Genomic DNA, 15,402 nt, shown 5'->3' on the forward strand with positions numbered 1-15,402 from the left:
CTTTACTGATATCTGGAAATTTTGGATAAAATAGGATTTCGGAGATTATCATTGGATGTTGGTACACCATATTTACACTGTTATACTAAGTCTATAGCTGTGCACCTTTCATGAGAAATCATTGCAAAAAGTGGAAGTGGAAATCAGAATTTTTGAGTACACATTCAGGAACCTTTATAAAATCACCTATCAAGGAATATACAATAAGAAGTAAAATACAATGTTTATTCAACTAAAGGTCTGTAGGGAAAATACTGGCCTTTTGGAGAGAGAATTCCTAGAATTTGAACTGTATTTCACAGTAATGAACCTAGGAATAAAATATTTACTAGAAGAAACTCCTACACTCCATGTTCCTAAATCTTTTTACCCATGCCAAATTCCTGACCAAATTTCACCATACAGAGCATGTAACCACTAATGAAGCAAAGAGAAGTTTGTAGTTTTAGAGAGATGGAATTCGTAAAGGTTTCCACTGTGTCATAGGAGACACTCCTGGAAAGGGCACCCTTGTATCTGGTTCATGTAGGGAAAACTGTTTAGCAGGTAGGCTATGGCAGGTGTCAGTGACATCATCATTAGGCCCTCCTTGAAAAATCTATTGTAACCTGAGGAACCATAGCTTCTTCTGTGATGTCATAAGTGTTGTCGTGTCTGCAAATGCCTCAGATATTCCTTCAGAATCTCTAGTGTTTACTAATTGGCCTGTAATTCATTGTAAACAGCCATTTGAGAGGGAGAACAAAGAGTATGAAAAGATCACAGAAGGGGAGAAGGATGTTGGTCTTCTGTCTTCGTATAAAAAAAAAAGGAAGAAATACATGGTCCTTGGGAAAGGTCAGTGAGTCCTTGGTACAGATTGAGTGGATTTGCTGAAGAGATAGCATTGATCTCAGCCTTCCACATATGGGAATCAAGAACTGGGAGCCTCTCAGAAACATCTGGACTTCTCAGTTCTTATGGCTTCTGGAAGTCAGAGATTTTATATCATTCACTTCTTTATTCCAAAATCCAAGAGTTTGGAAGGTCACAGATGTTTTCCTGAGAGCTCATGAAATTTATTCTTTTTGTCAATTATAAAAAGGTCCTAAGTAATAAGGGAAAGACAAGTATTGTGTCCTCTGCTCAGAGTAAACTCCTCCATGCTTTGAATACCAATAGTGGAGTTTGTGTCTTACACTAATATCTGGGAGAGAAGTGCTTCTAGTTAAGCCTTCATCATCTCAGTCTTTACACTAGTATTACCACTGACTAACATTTAGATTTCTGAGTCAAATGGTGAGATAAGCGTGCAGTTTTCCTTTCTACTTTTTCTCTCATTATTTATTTATTTATTTATTTATGTATTTATTTATTTATTTATTTATTTATTTTGCAAATCTCTCAAAACTCATCCTGGGTGATGATGTAGATTAGACACATCGAATGAATTGAAGAATTGAAAAACTCTCCTAAGGAAGAAGGTGGTAAGGAAATCACATTGATGTATCATAACTGCAGTGCCAAGAGCAATATTCAGACTAGTCTGGGGGGATGCTACTTTCATCAGAGAGCTCAGACTTTAGTGGAGTATGATTCAGTACTAAACTGGGAAGGGAAAATTATGGTTGATATTGTTCTAGTAGATCTTACAACATTAAAAAGTGTTCTTCCAGTTCATTGAATGATTACTGTAAAGTAACTCCCGGAATGAACCAACCATCAGCCTGTGAAATATTGTGTGAAAGAAGATATCTGTGTCTCTCCAGGGACAAACTGTTGCTTTCAAATCAACAGCAGAGTGTCCATTCTATGAATGATATATAGATATACACACATTTTGGCAAGATGTATAAAGAGTTTCTTCAGGTCCATGAATGAGGTATGCAGCAGTTGACCTGGCTCAGCAATAAAGGTAATTTTTGCCAACTCTTGAGACCTGATCTCCTTCACTAGTAGCCCCATGATTGAAGGAAAGAACAAAATTCAGACAACTTGTCTGAGAATTTTATGTAGTTCAGTTTTCCTGGTCTTTGTCCTCAGAAGGAAGGACATCTTGTTTTCCAATTCTTGTTTATGCTATAATCATTCTCTCTGATGCACTCTTTGAAATAAATTACTGTGCATTTCATTGATAGATTACTGTTGCTATTTTAATTCTGTTGCCAAGAACTCTAGAAAATAAAAAGGACTGTATCAAAGCATCATTTGAAAATCAGACTAAGGGAATGTGACCATTGGAAATTTGTAAGTGACCTGAAAGTCTTACTAGAGACAAACTGCCCTAAAAGGTCTTCCCTAGATACCTGGTGCAGTAGTTGGTGTTCCCCAACAGATATTAAAGGATGAAACTCTCTGTACAGAGAAATTGGACTGGTCACAATGATCACAGACTATGGACCACATAATTTAACAATGGCTGACTATTTGTAAAGCCCTAGAATCCATTAGTTTATTAATCCACAAGGCTAGATGTCTCATCTGGTCATTGGTATATGGATAAATCTTCAGTATGCAGGTTCTAATGTCTGTGAGGGTTTGGTAGCTTTGTGAGTGCAAACATGAAAAAGTAAAACCTTCTTTCTTCCATGTTTTCTATGGCGATTCAAATAGAATGCATGATTAAGAATACATTGGGATTGCCATTCTCAAACAGACCAGTATCTTCAACTGAACATTCTTTTCTGGGAATCTGCACCCTGTCAGCATGGCTCAGGTGTACGTGAACTGCGAGATCTAGTCTGGGAAGGTGGTCCTGTTCATCGATCTCAACTGCCCCTATTACAGAAATACCCAAGACTTCCTCAATCAACTCCTTTGCAAACATGGTCTTCTGGGTTTTGAAGACATTACAGCCACTAACAACACCAATGTGATTCAAGATTACTTACACCAGCTCACTGGAATGAAAATAGTTCCTTGGGCCTTTATATGTAGAGAAAAACTGAATAGGCAGACACAGTGATCTAATCTACGTGCAACAGAATGAGGAGATGATGATGTGGCTAAAGCAGATTCGATCTCTGCAGTTATAAAAGGGGTGGCAGTAAAAGCCCATGCTGACAGCAGACATTTAGGCATGCTGAAGCCATCCTGAGAGTTGATGTTCGTCGCAGATGATTTCAGTATTGTCTTATGATTTGGATTTTCAAGATATTAGCTTTTATTCTATTCCTCAGTGCAAAAAAAATCTGTTGCTGTTTGCCTTAAACCATAGGGAAGGGAATCTTAAGAGACAAAAGCGGTTTGATTATCCAGCCTTCATGTGCTGACATGTCTCGACCTCTAAGTTACAATCCAGTGCTTTTAAATCTCCAGGGAGTCAATTACTGTTTCTCTACCCATGCTGGTCTGCTGAAGTCATTTTACAGATGTACACTTCCTAGTAATTATTAAAGCAATGAATATTGTGAAGTTGTTTATGATCTACACACAGGCCTTTCATGCCCCAAGCATGTACCATCCCACTTATGCATTTGCAGATCTCTGCCAGTGTTCTCAACCTATCCATCCAATAATCCAGAGAAGTCCACCCTTGTATGAGGATGCTGATGGAAAAACAGATGAATAGCTTTAGCATAGTTGTTCTTCACTGTAGGCATATTACACAGAAGGCAGAGCATATGATGCATTCAGCTCTGTTTCTAGTGTTTAATTGCCCATAAAGTCCCAAACAGTTGTGAGGTGATTCTGCCAGAGTACCATCAAAGTCAAATATGAAATGCAAAATTTCAGAACTCTTCTTCCAAGGCTGTTTGTGAGAGAAGTTGTTTGCAAAACACTGTCCTAATAAATTTATTCCATTCTCACTTTGATATTTTGCTTTGATGTCTTGAAGTGACGTTTAATTATCACTGAAATGCAGGTCCCCTCTATGGTCTCCGGTGAGAAGGATTCATTCCTCAAAAGGATGTATCTGCAGATGCCTGAAAAAATAAATATAAAGAATAGACCTTGATAAAGTTCTAGGTTAAAGATGCATCATCCTACTCCAAAGATCCATATAAGAAGTACATTTGACATTGACCTTATATTATGCAGAAATTATTCAGATATTCCCTCTATCATTGGGGTTTAAGTAATCTCAGATGAATAGTTCACAACCAAGAGTAGCCTTTAGAATCATTTTACCATCTTCACTAATAGTTTTGAGCAAGTGGACCACTAAAACATCACAAAGAAGAAATGGTTATAATCAAAAGATACATGCGGGTCAGTTCTAACTCTCATGGTCAAGGTGACTTTGGACACGCTCATTATGGTCATGGATTGCTCTCATAAGACTCTGCAGAAGGTTGTTTCTACTGCCTCAGTGTAAGCTCCAGGATGACCAAGCTACCAGAGCTGATCAGGTTCCCTTAGAATGCACTTGAAAGCCACGTACAGTGAGGAACTTTTGATATGCTTTAACTCTATTGTCAGGTTTTTTTAGCCTCTACCAAATAGCAAGATGTCCTTTTTACTCCCTTCTCATCACCTCTAAATCTGCCCTAGCTCAATTGCTCAGTTGACATTAGTCATTGCTCAGCACCCCAAATATGCTCTCATCTTAGTGTGTTTCTAACATCCTGCCTGCTACACCAATGGCCACTCCATACGAGATCTCACATGACTGGTAGTTCTTACTCCATCTGAAATATTAAATCATTTCTCCAGACTTTTGTCTACTAGCCTGCCTGCAGGAATACTAGATATCCACACAACTGGCTGGCAAATAGCATCTTTATTGAACTATACAGAATCAATTTGGGAACAGGACCTTCAGTGTTCACAAGAAGATTCCCGATCTAAGAATCAAAACGAGACCATACAAGACTCAATCATATGTCTCTGGTTTTGGGAGTGAGATAGAGCAATTAGAATTTCAGAGTTGAAATTCAAATAATCATAATATATGTAGTATTAATTATGCCAGGAAAAAAGGATCCAAGAAAGTGGAAATGGATATATCATTAAAGGCAAAAAAAAAAAAAAAAAAAAAAAACCAAAAAACCTAGTAAGGCAAACAATGTGGACCTGTTAGAAAGACTGGGCTCTTTCCAGCCATCTGAATTTGTACTTGAAATTCTTCCGACCACTTCTTGAAAAGAAAAGAAAAGAAAAGAAAAGAACGAAAAGAAAAAGAAAACAAAATAAAATAAAAAATCACCAAAATATAACAAAAAGCAAAAGCAAAAGTAAATCAACACCATTCCTAAAAGGAGAGGACCGAGTGAAGATTGCTTGAGGTCCTCATTTTTCACTACAACTACAAGCCACCAATAGCTTTCCATGCAAAAATTATTCATTATTTTATTTGAAACTTCTCTGTGGGTCAATGAAACAAGGTTTATACGCTGCAACAACAGGAAACAGAAACAAATCACACTGTAGAGCTCACCAATTGTATTACTATGGTGACTGCGGAGATTACTGGTGTTTGACAATGGGTCTTGTGGTTTTCTCTATGCTGGCACTATCTATGACTCTGAAATGAGTTAGAGTCATCACCAAATCATGACTAAATGAACTGCTCCTTTTCTTTGGAGCACAAGATTTGGCAAACAGTTGACTGACTATGATTTGTATTTTGGAACTAGCCTCTGTGGTAAAGCTAAGGCTTCTGATGGAAAATCCTCCACCAATACACTGGATGGTCAATGATGCTGCCAGCCAAAAACCATGTCCTGACTCTACCCTGCAATCTCCAGAACAGGTTTCAAAATGTCAAACTTAACAATATTTCATTTGTGGCTTTGTCTTGTAGTCACTTTTTATTTTAAATAAAGTGTGATTTCTGGCATAAGTCCTTCTAATTTCTTGCTCACATAGAGCTTCACTTTTGACCTCAAATTCCATTCATGAAGGGGTACTCTTATCTTTCGTTGGCTAAGTTTTCTATTTTCCTTTTATGGGTTGCTGTGATTGCTTATTGTGGCTGTCTAAATGATGCATTATTGAGCAACTGACTCCATCAGAATGGCTTGCGGGCATCAGTATTTTTCATTTTCTTGATGGCTAGTTTATGTATGAGGACTTAGCCCACTGTGGATGGTACCAGCACTAGTAAGCTGAGGAGATTATAGATAAAAGGTATCTGAGCAGATTAGTAAGCAGAGTTCCTCTTTATTTTCATGCTGCTTCCTTGCGTTCTTTTCTTGGATACCATTGAGTATGAATTGGAACTTGTGCGGTGATTAAAACCTTCAATTTCCCACATTGGAATTTTTATGTTTACTAAAGCATAGTAGTACTAACTGGAACATTTGGCATTTTCTTGAGATCTGATCCGATACTCCATGCTCCTACTGGCACGTAACCTCAACTTTTAAATAAATAAAAAATCCTGGATGCTCCAATCTTTTGAAATGTTCACTCTGCCAAAAACATCACACGTATGTAACTCTTACATTTTTTAATCTCATGATATTTTCCTCCCTCTTTGTTTCTCTTTAAAATTATCTCCCTAAACTCGTTAGCACTTTGTATTTTAAAGTTGTCCTCTGTCCCATAGTAGAATAATTATAGTCAAATTCTTGAGTTTCATAAAAGTGGGTGATTTATTGTAGTAAAATTTTCTAAACAATATTTATTGCATTAAGTTTATTAATCCAGAGTTGACATTATTATATTATCTACTTATCCTTAAAACTATAAAAGCTTTGATTTATTCAAGTCTTTAAGGTCCTTCAGAACATCAGCTGGAACGTTCTCATATATATTCTGGATGGAACATGGTTACTTCATATGTCTTCTAACTAATAGTATGCTTTATAACTATGCTAATCCGGGGTATTTTGTTATATATTTTAAGAGTGATTCAAGTGGAATATTTCCCTGATTTTTCTCCCAGTTTTTGAAATTGGAAAGCAGGAAATATAATGTATTTTGAGTGTTCACTTTGAATTCTATTTTATGAATGTATTTTCAGCTTTAAGAAACCTAATCTTTTAGAGAACAATTGTCTCTATTCAGGATCACTTCTAGCTAATTCATAGTGGTTTTGCATTTTAAATATTTTCATCCACAATATTTTATTTTATATTTTCAGATTATTGTGAGGGGAATTTTACCCATATTTTCTCACAGTATGGTTTGGATTGGCATAAAGGAAGGCTAAGGAATTTTGTGTGTTCGTATGATATTCTGCTTTTATGACTCTATTTTTCAGTCTTAAGAGACTGATACATGTTTAGAGTTTTTAAAATGGTATCATGACATCTGTAAATGAGAACATTTTGATTTCTTCATTTTTCATTTGTATTCCCTGGAACTTCTTCAGTTGTCATATTGCTCTAGCTAAAATTACAAATACTGTAATACATAGGTATGAAACCAGTGTATATTCTTGTCTTCTTCCTGCTTGTATTTGAATTTTTCTCTCTTTAGCACGATGCTTGTGGTGGGATTCTTGTTTTTATTATGTTGAACTATATCCTCTATACCTACAGCTTACCCAGGACTAATCAAAATTGTATGTCTGGGATTTGAAGAAAGATTACCTGGTTGAAGATTATTTTTAATGTTGTCTTGAATCTGTTCACAAGTATTTTATTGACAATATGTGTGTATAGGTGTAAATTAATGTGTAATACTCTCTCTTCCTCTCTTTCTGCCAGTCGTCTATAACTCTTTCTCCCTCTCTCATTACCTTCCCCTTTGCCAGATTATCCCCCTGTCTCACTCTCTCTCCTTATTTTTTCTGTCATTGGTAGATAATACCAGATTCAAAATAGAATTTTAATGTATTCAATCCTTTTCTCTACTTTATGGAATAGTCTTAGACACTTTAAATGCTATTTAAATATATAATCTTTTTTTTTTACTAAATACATGTGGTCCTATGATATCTGAGATGGGAGAAAGTAAATACCTAATTCTATGTAATTGTTTAGTATAGATCTGTTTAAGTTCTGCAAAATGAGCTGATTTAATATTGGTATGTCAAATACATCTAGTTCTTACTCCCGCTTCCAACCCTGACCAGCAGAAAAGGAGCAACAGCATGAAGTTCTTCTCAAAGCAGTTCATACAGGAACCCTTTTGTCTCCAAGCAGGAACAATGCATTCTTCCAGCCGCTGAGCACACTCCTTTATGTCCTCCCTCAACCACCTCAACCGTCCAGTCTGTGTAACCTCTGTTCATAGGTCCAAGTCACATGGCCTGATCTATCGTCATGGTACTCCTGCGCACATCTCACGATGGGGTGTGGTTTAATTTCAGGTGCTAGTCATGAGACTCGGCAGCAGTCGCAGGCTCCATCTTGGGATTGCCGCTACACCCGCTCCCCACAGTAAATCACGAATGCTTTAAAAAATATTCTAGTTTTGCGATTGTAAATCTAAATAATCTGTGTTTTCTCCATGTTTCCTATATTCTCTTTCATTTTATTAATTCAAACCTTTCTTTGCCTAAAATGGCCAGAGGTTATGACGATCTTGTTAATACTTTCCAAGAGTGACCTCTTCCTTTCATTCATTATATACTTGTCTACATTTTATTGATTTCAGCCATGATGAGTTGGATATACATGTTATACCCTTCCCCAAGGCTAAAGAGCCATCCTGAAACAAGGTGCAAAGAGACTGTAGGTGCCCAAATTGTGGATGGGATCAGACATAAAGCGTGACTTCTGGATACAAGTAGGGCTGCCCTCATGTCACATAGCAGCTGTGGTTTCCTGGATAGCTTCAAGCCAGTCAACAGTCAAGAATGCAATGAAAAGGCCTGAAAGCTGCTATACCTACCTGACAGACTATGGACAGTTAGTTTCTTCTGTTGGAGGGTTGAAAAATTATTTGTAAGGGTTTATCAGAGAGTTATTATAGAGTACTTTGATGTAGAAGATATCCACAGGTAAGATTCAAAGAAATAGAGTGGTGTGGGTAAAATAAATGGAAAAATTATCATCAAAATTCATTGGTGGGAATTCTCAAAGAGTAAAATATATAAACTATATCCCACAATATTATGTACATAGAAAATGTTTTATTATATAGGGGTATATCATGGAGCGACCTTATAATTTCTGTTGGTTACAACAGATCTGCCAGTTCTGTGAGTTTAATGAGTGCATTATATAATTTGTTCTTAATAAGTTTAAAGTGGCTATTTTCAAAAATAATAAGCATTATTTCCATGTACATGTTCAACAACAGGCTTCTATAAATCATATTATAAAAACTAAAACACTATATATCAAGAAAAATAATTAAATTGGGCTACATATCTAAACAAAATATTCAAAAGTGAAGAAACTCAAGTGACTAAGGATCGAAAGTGAAATATTTATCATCCTTATAAATTAATGAAATGCAAATCAAAATTATTCTGAGATTTTTTCCTCCATTTCCAAAATTTTAGTTTTATAAAATATGAGTCAACTATGTTTACTGTGTTATGAAGAGAGGAGACCATTCCTATACTCCTGGTGGGAATGCAAACTTCTATAGCAACTTTGGAAATCAGTATGATGTTTCTTCAGGAATGCGGAAATGGATGCACCTAAAGATATAACTCGAGGACAATATATACAAATGTTGATTCATCCTACTATAGAGACCCTTGAATATTTGGAAATATTCAAGTTGCCCCTTAACAAATGAAAATGTGGGGCTTTTACAGATTGGAAAAGGAAAGGATGTAATTTTCAGGACAATGAATGGATCTTCCCAAAGTCATCATAGATGAGATAATCCAGATCAAAAAAGAAAATTGGATACATTTTCACTTTAATCTTGATGTTAATTCTTTACACTGTATTAGTTTAGTGTAAAAGTCAAGGGATGTGGTCCAGACTGTCCTCACTTTGGGATGTACAAATGTACTTATGGATTGCAGAGGAACACTGTCAGGAACGGGAATGTCAAATGTGAAAGAAGAGGGAAGAGGATGACAATGGAGGGAATATAAAGATGTACTGTTAAATTGGGAGACATTTGAGGCATGGAATGGAAACCTAATGGAATAGAAAAAAAATTTATTTTTTTCTTGTCGAGGTAACTATAGATTTATAGCTGTAAGGACAGAAGATAAAACATTGATTGGGTGTATCCATGTGAAATTTCAATAATAAGAAACTCACAAAACTTATGGATTTCAACTTTCAATAAACCTATAGTACAGATAAGGAAATATATAGTCACTTAAAGAGACAGATGTGAATATCTCTGTTGTTAACATAAATGTATTATATTATATACATTATATGTGTAAAATAATCTATTTATTTGTTTACATTTCAAATGTCAATTCCCAAACTGCTCATTCTTTCTTGAATCCTGTAAGCTATTCCGATCCTCGTTTTTCTTATATGGTGCTCCCCCATCTACATTCCCACTTCGACTTTTGCCCTCTAACATCCCCCTTCTCTGGGATATGACATCTCCACCGGAACAATTGACGGCTATCTATGTAGCAGAAGTCTTGGACTGGCCAAAGCATACCCTAGGAGGTGGAAAATTTCCTGAACCTCTGAATTGTAAACTTAATAGATACTGTTGTTTTTCATATTGGGTTCCAATCCCCTCCAGATCCCTAAGGCATTCCCCTAACTCTTCTTTTTTGGCTGTCAGGTGCTATCAAATGCTTAGGTGTTTCTGCATCTGTCACAGTCAGGTGATGGCAGAGCACCTCAGAGGACAGTCATATTAGGGTCTTATCTGCAAGCACATCTTGACATCAGGAATAGTGTCAGGATTTAGAATCTGTGGATGAAATGGTTCTTTTGGTGAGGTGGTCACTGAAGGGTCTTTCCTTCAGACTCTGCTCCATTTTTGTATTTACATTTTTTAGATTGTAGTTTTGTAGGTAAAAAATTGTGAACTGTGTGGGCAGCACCATCCCTTCACTGGGGGGCATCTCTAGCTACAGGAGGCAGTCTCTAGTTGTTCTATCTTTTTGCTACTCGGTATTTAAACTACCACGATCACAGTAAGTTTCTGGGAGACACTTGCCTACCTGGCATTTGGGATTTTCCTGGGGATACCCAAATTCACCACCCACCACTGAGGCTTATTGTTATTTACTCCATGTTTCCTCTGAATTTCTCTCCTGTCCCTTTTAATTATTGCAACTCCTACCACTTTGTCCATCATTTTCTACCTCTAGCTAGGTTCTTCCACCCCTCTGCCTTCCATGATTATTTTGTTCTCCCTTGTAAGTGGGTTGTCAGCATCCACAATTTGGATTTCTAACATGTTACCCTTCATGTTATAAAAGATTTGTATAGTGGTTATTCTGTTAGCAGGGCTAACATCTACTTGTCACTAACTGCTTCCCATGTTCTTTCCTTTTCAATCTCTGTTACTTCACTATTTTCCAGTTCCATCCTTTGTCAACAAAGTTCTTGGTGCCCTCATTTTTAATACCTGAGTAATGTTCCATTGTTTATATATAGCACTCTTTCTGTATTTATTCCTGTGTGGAGATGAGGTATATCACCATTGTTTCCAGCATTCGACTATGATAAGTAAGGCTGCTGTGAATATCTTCAACCACATGTCCTTGTTATGTGTGGATCAAGTTTGAGTATATTTTTTGAAGTGAGTGATAAACCTGGGTTCTCTAATAAAGCTATTTGCAATTTTCTCTGAACCTCCACATTGATATCCAAAGTGGCTATCCTGCTACTAATCCCACCGTCAGTGGAGGAGTGTTCCACTTTCTCTACATCCTAGTCTACTCTGCTACTGCATTAGTTTTTTGTCTTAGCCTTTCTGGTTAAACGAAGACATTTATGTTCATTTTGATTTGCTTTTTTGTGAACTATGGATGTTAAATATTTCTCGATATGTTTTTCACCTATTGAGATACCTCAGTTGAGAATTCTTTGTTAGCTCTCTAATCCAGTTTAAAAGTTGGGTTGCTTTGTTGTCTAGGACTTTACTTTCTGAGTTCTTTCTATATTTTTTATTTTGGCACTCTCTCAGATGTAGGTTTCCTAAAACTCTTTTCCAAATGTGTAGGTTGTTATTTTCCTATTGGCAGTGTACTTGGCTTTAAAGAAAGTTTTGAGAATGATGGGATTTCATATAACGACTGTTGTTCTTAGAGTCTGAACCTTTGGTGTTCGGTTCTGAATATTTTCTCCTGTGCAAATGTGTTCTAGGCACTTTCTGACACTGTCCTTCTATTGGCTTCTGCATATCTGACTTTATGTGGATTTCCTTGATGTATTTGGACTTGAACTTTGAAGAAGGAGAAAGAAATGGATCAATTGGCACCCAGCTATATCTAGACCACCAGTTAGGGTAACATCATTTCTTAGAATGCTTTGTGTTATGTATAACATACTTAGTCATCAGGGAAATGCAAATCAAAACAACCGTGAAATTCCACATCACATCAGTTAGAATGACTAAGATCAAATCTCAGGTGACAGCAAATGTTGGCAAGGATGTGGAGAAAGAGGAACATCCTACATTATTGTTGGGATTGCAAACTGGTATAACCTCTCTGAATATCAGTCCTGAATTTCCTCAAAATTGGTCATTGTACTTGCTGAAAACCCAGCTATACCACCCCTGGGCATATAACCAAAAGATTCTCAAACATACAACAAAGACACATGTTACACTATGTTCATAGCAGCCTTATTCATAATATCCAGAGGCTGGAAAGAACCCAGATGTCCTTCAACAGAGAAATAGACACAGAAAATGACCTATATGTACACAATGGACTAATACCCAGTTATCAAAAACAATGAGTGCAGCAAATTCTTAGGCAAATGGATGGACCTTGAAAATATCATACTGAGTGAGGTTACCCAATCACAGAAAAACACACTAAGTATGCACTAATTGATAGTTGGCTATCAGCCCAAATGATCTAATTACCTATGATACAATGCATAGACCTCATGAAACTCAAGAAGGATTTTCACTCCTTCCATAGAAGGGTAAATAAAATAATAATAATAAGAGGGGTAGGGAGGCATTGTTTTTAGGAGTCTGAAGAAATGGCCATTCAGAGTCTGCTGGACATGTATCACACACACACACACACACACACACACACACACACACACACACGCACACACATATAAATAATTATATATATATATATATATATATATATATATATATATATATACACCAAAACTATTTTGAAGAAAATAAGGATTTGAGAGTTTATAATTTGAAGTAGGTACACAATATTTACACTGTATATTCACTCTATACCTGGGCACCCGTTGTTGCCAAAATCATTGCAAAAAATGGAATTGTAAAACAGAATTTTTGAGTACACATTAAGGAATATTTATAAAGTCCCCTATCAAGGAATATACAATAAGAAAGTGAAATACAATATTCATTCAATTAAATATATGTAGGGAGAATACTGGCCTTTGGAAAATAGATAAAACCTAGAAAATTGAACTATATGTCACAGGAATGTACCTGGGAATAAAAATATTACCCAGAAGAATATCCTCCACTTCAAGTTTCTAGATCATTTCTACACAGGACACTTAATTCATTCAGAGCATGTAACCACTAGTGAAGTGAAAAGAAATCTCTAGCTTTAGAGAAATGGAGTACATAAAGGTTTCCCCACTGTCACAGGAGACATACCTGGAAAAAGCACTCTCAAAACTGGTCAATATAAGGAAAGCTGTTTAGATGTAGGCCATGGCAATTGTCAGTTAGATCATCATTAGACCCTCCATGAAAAATCTCTTGTATTCTGGAGAGCCCTAGCTTCTCTTGTGATGTCACAAGCGTTGTTCTGTCTGCAAATGCCTCTCACATATTCCTCAATTACCTATAGGGTTTACTAGTTGGCCTCTAGTTCAGAGGAAACATCAATTTGGGAGTGAGATTGTAGGGGATGAAAAGCTCAGACATGGGGAGAACGAAGATGGCCTTGGTATAAAAAAAAGGAAGAAATATGTGGACACTGGGAAATCTCACTGAATCCTTGCTGGGAGTTGAGTAGGTACGTTGAAGAGATAGAAATGATTTGATCCTTCCACACATGGGACCAGGAGCTCAGAGCCTGTCAGGAGAATCTGGACTTCTCTGCTTCTAGTGGATCGTGTAAGTCACAGAGATTATATCATTAATATCTTTATCATAAAAGTCAGGTGTTGGGAAGGGCATTATTCTTTTCCTTACAACTCATGACTTTTATTTTTTTGTCCAGAAGTAAAAGGTCTTTCCACTTGTATTACTCTGAATCCCATTGCCTTATTGTGACCCTTTAAATTTCTCAGTCAATCTTTAACTTATTTAATTTGTTTTATTTTTTAGCAAGTTTTTTTGCTTTTTAATTTGATTTTCCATATTTACATTTTAAATATTTTTGCCTTTCCCTGTTTCCTGTCCATAAGATCCCTAACCGGTCTCCCTACCCTTCTTGTATAATCCCCCTTAATGCCCTTTGACATTCCCTTGAATTGGAAATAAAACCTAGTTCAAAACAAGGGCATCTCCTTCCATTGGTGTCCAACAAGGCCATTCTCTGCTACATATGCAGTTGGAGCCATAGGACGATCCATGCACAATCTTTCAATACTCATGTAGTACCAGGAAACTCTGGTTCGTTGGCACTGTTTTTCTTATTGGATAAAAAACTCCTTCAGATCTTGTTATCCTTCCCTAAAATCATCCAACAAGTGATCTGTTTTCACTTCACTGCTTTGCCACTATCATTCACTTCTGTATTTGCATGCTCTAGCTGTGTCAGAAAAGACCTATACCTGTTTCTTCTAATCATGAAGTTCTAAGGTTCATCAATCTTATCTAGTGGTGGTGGCTGATATATCTATATCTATATCTATCTATCTATAATATGTATATGACGTATAGCTATGAGATTAGATGGAATTTTAACATGCATTCTGGGAAACAAGGTCAAAAAATAGAATCAACAAATGACAGTGCCAAATAGACTCTCTCCTGTTCTTATGAACCTAATGAAGCTGAGGTTTCACTGGACCTCAAGCCTTTCCTCCTCCTGCACATCCTCCTGAATCTTATGTTTGGCCTGAAGAAAGAATCATGGTAAAACATTGAAAACCCTCAAGTCTCTTTCTTGGAACAGAATAAGGTAGATAATGCAGAATTGATATCAAATGGGACTGGAGAACTATTGAATTCCATAGTCCATGTTGTCCTTTGCTTTGCTGATATCTGGTAATTTAGGGATAAAATAAGGATTCGGGAGTTTATCATTTCAAGTAGGTACACCATATTTACATTGTTATACTTATTCTATAGCTGGTCCACATATGTTGCTAAAAATCATTTCAGAAAATGGAAAAGGAAAACAGAATTTTTGAGTACACATTCAGCAATATTTATAAAATCCCACATGAAGGAATGCACAATAAGAAAGTGAAATACAATATTCATTCAATTGAAGGTCTGTATGGAAAATACTGGCCTTTGGGAAAGAGAGAAAACCTACAAAATTGAACTGTATTTCATGAGTGTACC

At 36.4% G+C, this 15,402-nt stretch overlaps 1 long non-coding RNA gene across 1 annotated transcript; it reads left to right on the plus strand.

Moving 5' to 3' along the window:
• Window positions 1-695: 695 nt before the first annotated feature.
• On the plus strand, window positions 696-5,133 carry LOC147997972 (uncharacterized). Its single transcript, XR_015647424.1, has 2 exons — window positions 696-837; window positions 2,593-5,133. It is a non-coding gene; the product is annotated as an uncharacterized LOC147997972 (long non-coding RNA).
• The last annotated feature ends 10,269 nt before the right edge of the window (window positions 5,134-15,402 follow it).

The sequence above is a fragment of the Rattus norvegicus genome, chromosome Y, assembly GCF_021556685.1.
Source record: "Rattus norvegicus strain SHRSP/BbbUtx chromosome Y, alternate assembly SHRSP_T2T, whole genome shotgun sequence".
Classification (NCBI taxonomy): Eukaryota; Metazoa; Chordata; class Mammalia; order Rodentia; family Muridae; genus Rattus; species Rattus norvegicus.